The sequence below is a fragment of the Dendrobium catenatum genome, unplaced genomic scaffold, assembly GCF_001605985.2.
Source record: "Dendrobium catenatum unplaced genomic scaffold, ASM160598v2 fragScaff_scaffold_1617, whole genome shotgun sequence".
Taxonomy (NCBI): Eukaryota; Viridiplantae; Streptophyta; class Magnoliopsida; order Asparagales; family Orchidaceae; genus Dendrobium; species Dendrobium catenatum.
Window position 1 is genome coordinate 400,449 of NW_021320079.1, and position 4,714 is coordinate 405,162.

Below are 4,714 nucleotides of genomic sequence, written 5' to 3' on the forward strand. Positions count from 1 at the left end.
GCAGAAGTTAGACGACAGGAAGAAGTTCAACGTCGGGTAGAAGACCGACGAAAGTTCATCGACGAGCAGAAGTCCGACGACGAGTAGGAGTCCGCTACGCGCAGAAGTTCAACGTCGGGTAGAAGACCAACGAAAGTTCATCGACGAGCAGATGTCCGACGACGAGTAGGAGTCCGCTGACGAGTAGAAGTCCGACGACGGAGAGAAGTCTGATGTCGGGTAGAAGTTCAACGTCGGGTAGAGGACTGAAGAAAGTTCATCGACGAGCAGAAGCCTGACGACGAGTAGGAGTCTGCTAACGAGCAGAAGTCCGACGACATGAAGAAGTTCGACGTCGGGTAGAAGTCCTATCCGAGGTTGTATGTCAGAATATTTGTTCAATGGCATTAACCTATATGGAAGAGGTCGAGAGAATCCACCAAGGATGTAAGACTTATCCGAGGTTGTATGTCGGAGCCCTGCTCGATGACGTTAACCTGTGTGGATGAGGTCGAGATAATCCACCAAGGATGTAAGACCTATCCGAGGTTGTATGTCAGAGCCCTGCTCGATGACGTTAACCTGTGTGGATGAGGTCAGGAGAATCCACCAAGGTTGCAAGACCTTTTCGAGGTTGTATGTCGGAGCCCTGCTCGACGACGTTAAGATGTGTGGAAGAGGTTGGGAGAATCCACCAAGGATTGTAAGACCTTTCCGAGGTTATATGTCGGATCCCTGCTCGACGATGCAAACCTGTGTGGAAGAGGTCAGGAGAATCCACCAAGGATGTAAGACCAATCCAAGGTTGTATGTTGGATCCCTACTCGACGATGTTAACCTGTGTGGATGAGGTCAGGAGAATCCACCAAGGAGGCAAGACCATTCCGAGGTTTTATGTCAGAGCCCTTCTCAACGACGTTAACCTGTGAGGAAGAGGTTGGGAGCATCCACCAAGGATTGTAAGACCTTTTTGAGGTTGTATGTAGGAGCCCTGCTCGACGACGTTAACCTGTGTGGAAGAGGTCGGGAGAATCCACCAAGGATTATTCATCTGGTGACTGAGCTACAATAACGATTGTGTATTTGTTCGAGTCAAGGATAATAAAGTTCACAATTTTTGTGAATTTATCAATACAATTTTACTCGAAGAAGATAAGGAAATAAAGTCTTACTGCATTAAACAAAAGCATAGCTCTCTAAGACAGCTTAAGGAGGGAGAAGCTATAAACACCACAAACAACGTTCAAAATTAAAGACAGACAGTGCTGTAGTCATACAATACTAAAGACATACGATACTTAAAACAAGTAGCACTACTGTGCTCTACGCAATTAAAACTTGACAAGGTGTTGATAGGCCCCCAGCAATGGTTCCAATTTCCCCCACTATTTGGCGATTGTTTACCGACTGCCTTTGTTGTTGATTCTGCCCCACAGTCGGACCAAATTCATCTCGGGCTGGAGTATTTTTGATGAATTGTCGGAGGTATCCTTGTCGGGTCAGTCTCTCAACATCTTCCTTGAGCTGCCAACATGCTTCAGTAGTGTGCCTACGGCTACGGTGGAAGTGGCAATATTGCTCCTGGTTTCCGACATTGGGCTTCAAAGGGTGTGGCCATTTCACGTTCTCCTAATCCTGGATGGCCATTAATACATTTGCTTGGGATATATTAAGTGGTGTGTACTCCTTTTCTTGGCGAGGTTCTCGTCGTGGTGATGGAGACCTATGAGCTAGATTATTCTTCCCATGCTTTTTCTACTGTGAGAAAGAATTATGCATCCTAGGTGCACCTTTGTGCTTCCTGCTGATTTGCTCAAACTGTTTCCTTTGAGCATTTATAGCTTCATCCGCAGAGATTTATGCCTCCACGCTATGGATCAAGTCAGCGTATGAATGGACGGTGTCTCGCATAAGGGCCGAATAGAAGGGGCCAGGACGAAGACCTCAAAGAAAGACCCATCTGAGTAATTCAGGGTCTACTCCTGGAATCTGTCGTGCTTCAGTGTAAAATCACTGAAAATACTCCTTCAACGATTCTCCCTCATTTTGGCGGATCCCAGAGAGGTGAGAAGAATCCTTAGCAATTCTTCGATTGGCCACAAATTGTTCAATGAATACTTTGGCCAATTTGACAAAAGAGGGGATCGTCCTAGGTGGAAGTGAATAGAACCACGTTCGGGCCTATCCTTTAAGGGTGGCGGGAAAGACCTAGCAGAGGAGAGCGTCTGATGCTCGTTGAATATGCATGATGGTTCTGTAGTAGTCGATATGCTCATACGGGTCGGTCGTCCCGTCGTAGGACTCAACATTTGGCACTTTGAATCCGACCGGAATGGGGTGCTGAAGAATGGCTTCAGTTAGAGGCGATGACTCCTGGAAATTCCTCTGTCGAAGAGCATGCCTCACATCTCCTAGGTGGAATTCTTCCCATACCAATTTTTGCAGTTCGCAACGCAGGACATTGTGAGGGAATCCCATAATGTATGGTTGGGGAGAGCCTTCTAGGAGATCCGAAAAAATGCGAGGCTGTCGAGTCGAGGGGGAAGGATGTGTTGAACTCACCGTATCGGCTAGTTCATCTTCCTGTTGTGATTGAGGATATCTCCTATGTGGAGGATGACGAATTTCATCTTGACGATGCTCGAATTGAATATCTTCAACCCTTAGTGGATCCCGAGCGAGAAGGATCTCCTCCAACGTCGTCTGTCGATCATCTCGTAGGAGTTGAATGATCTCGTTCTGAGATTCTTCCATCTTCCGGATTCTTTCTTCTAAAGAAGGTCCCAAAGTCCCTTCTCCGGCAGCATTCTGCCCCCAGTGTGAAAAGAGGTAGATGTTGGGCGTCTGTGATTTGCAGACTGATTTTTGGATTGGTGGGAGTTGGAGCGAGAAGCTCCAACGATGCGTCTGCTACGTCTGTTAACCATCGCAGCGACACTTGAAGTTTGTGGGATAGAAGGTTCCCACAGACGGCTCCAAACTGTTGCGTGTTTGAAAATACGAGGCGGTAGAGTTTGTAAATTTGCGTCTGAGTGTTGCACGTAAGTTTAACACACAAACATTAAAGAGAAAATGAACACCAAGGTTTTTACGTGGAAAACCCAAAAGAGGGAAAAAAACCACGGGGCCTCGCCCAGTTGCAAAGTTCCGCTAGTATTTGTTTGAAGTACAAAGGTTGATCCGTCTTACAAATCAAGACAATCAATTTACAATCAACTTCTCACAAAGTTACAAAGTTCTGCAAATTCCTGGCGTTTCCCAAAAATCTGGCAGAGTTCCGGCGTCTTCAGGCGGTAGGAAGAGCTCCGGCGGTGGTCGAGGAGGTGAGGAATCTCATTTTCCCCTTTCTCCTCTTCTTCTTCTCTCTCTTCCCTTGAGTCCCTTTGGTGTAGAATGAGGGCTCTATTTTTAGTTTTTCTGGAGTGGAATAGCCCGTAAATAGGCGTGAGATCAGGGGCGAATTGGGAGTGTTTTGAATGGACGGCCGATATTGAATCCTTTGATCATGCACCGTTCGTTGGGAATTTAAAGGTCTTAATGATGTCGGAAATTTGCAATCTTGGGTTCGTTGGATTCGTCTCGTCGAGCCGTTCGATTCGAGTATAAGCTCGTCAAAATCGGAGACCGTTTGGTAACTCAAATTGCGGTTTGAACCTTTCCAATAGCGCTTTGACCTTGATTCGGACTCATTTGAGCTCGGATTGGTTTGATCTTTGTGTCGTTGGGTTTCGTATTTCCGAGAGCTCAGTTTGACTAGGAAAGCTCGCTGAAAATCAGAGTTCAGGTGCTCTCCTGAATTAATTTTTGAAGTTTTCAACTAGCTTTAGCTTCGAGATTCGTGCCCGATCAAGCTAATTTTTGGAGTACGTATCACTTCTAATAAAATTAATATTTTTAATCAATTACACCTTATTATTTTAAATTAACTTTTGATCCTCCAATTGCATAGATAATTCACTTATAAATTCTACATTTTTTTCTATTATGCTTAACTTCTTAAAAATTGCTGCAACTTGTGCAATCAAAGTTGATAAAGCATCATAGCCTTATAGTCTTACTACTCTATTAGGATTTAAGCTATCAGTAGGCAATTAAAAATTATTAGGAATAATTTCATCTATAAGTTCATAGGCTTTCTTTAAATGGATTAGACATTAAAGATCATTCAACTACGGCATCTATAATTGCTCAAAGTGATTCTATTAATCCATTATAAAATGTTTTGAAAAACTAACCAATCAAGTAAAAGATGGTGAGGGCATTTCTAAAGCATTTCCATAAATCTCTCCCAACTATCATATATTGATTCTCCTTCAAATTGAGTAAAAAAACTGATATCATTTCTATGTTTAGTAGTTTGGGAAGGTGAGAAATAATTAACAAGAAACTTATGAGACAACTCATTCCAAGTAGTTATAGAGCCCGGGGGTAAGGAATTCAACCATATATTATCTTAATCTTTTAGAAAAATTGTTAATAATCTAAGTTTAATAATATCATCACTTACACCATTATACTCAAATGTTACATAAATTATTAACAAACTGACTAAGTATAAATTGGGATCTTCAGTAAGAATTCTCCCAAACTGGAAATTTTGAACTGTTTGAATTATGATAGGTTTTAATTAAAATTTATTAGCTTGAATTCTATCTCTATTAATGCTCTAATGAATTATGTGTACTAAAGGATTAACATAATCCCTAAGAGGTCTAGGATGATCTTTATCAAATAC

General features: G+C 42.8%; 1 non-coding gene across 1 annotated transcript; it reads left to right on the plus strand.

Annotated features, from left to right (window-relative positions):
- The first annotated feature begins 4,223 nt into the window (after positions 1 to 4,223).
- LOC114581247 lies at positions 4,224 to 4,330 on the plus strand. Its single transcript, XR_003703136.1, has one exon. It is a non-coding gene; the product is annotated as a small nucleolar RNA R71 (small nucleolar RNA).
- Positions 4,331 to 4,714: the final 384 nt, after the last annotated feature.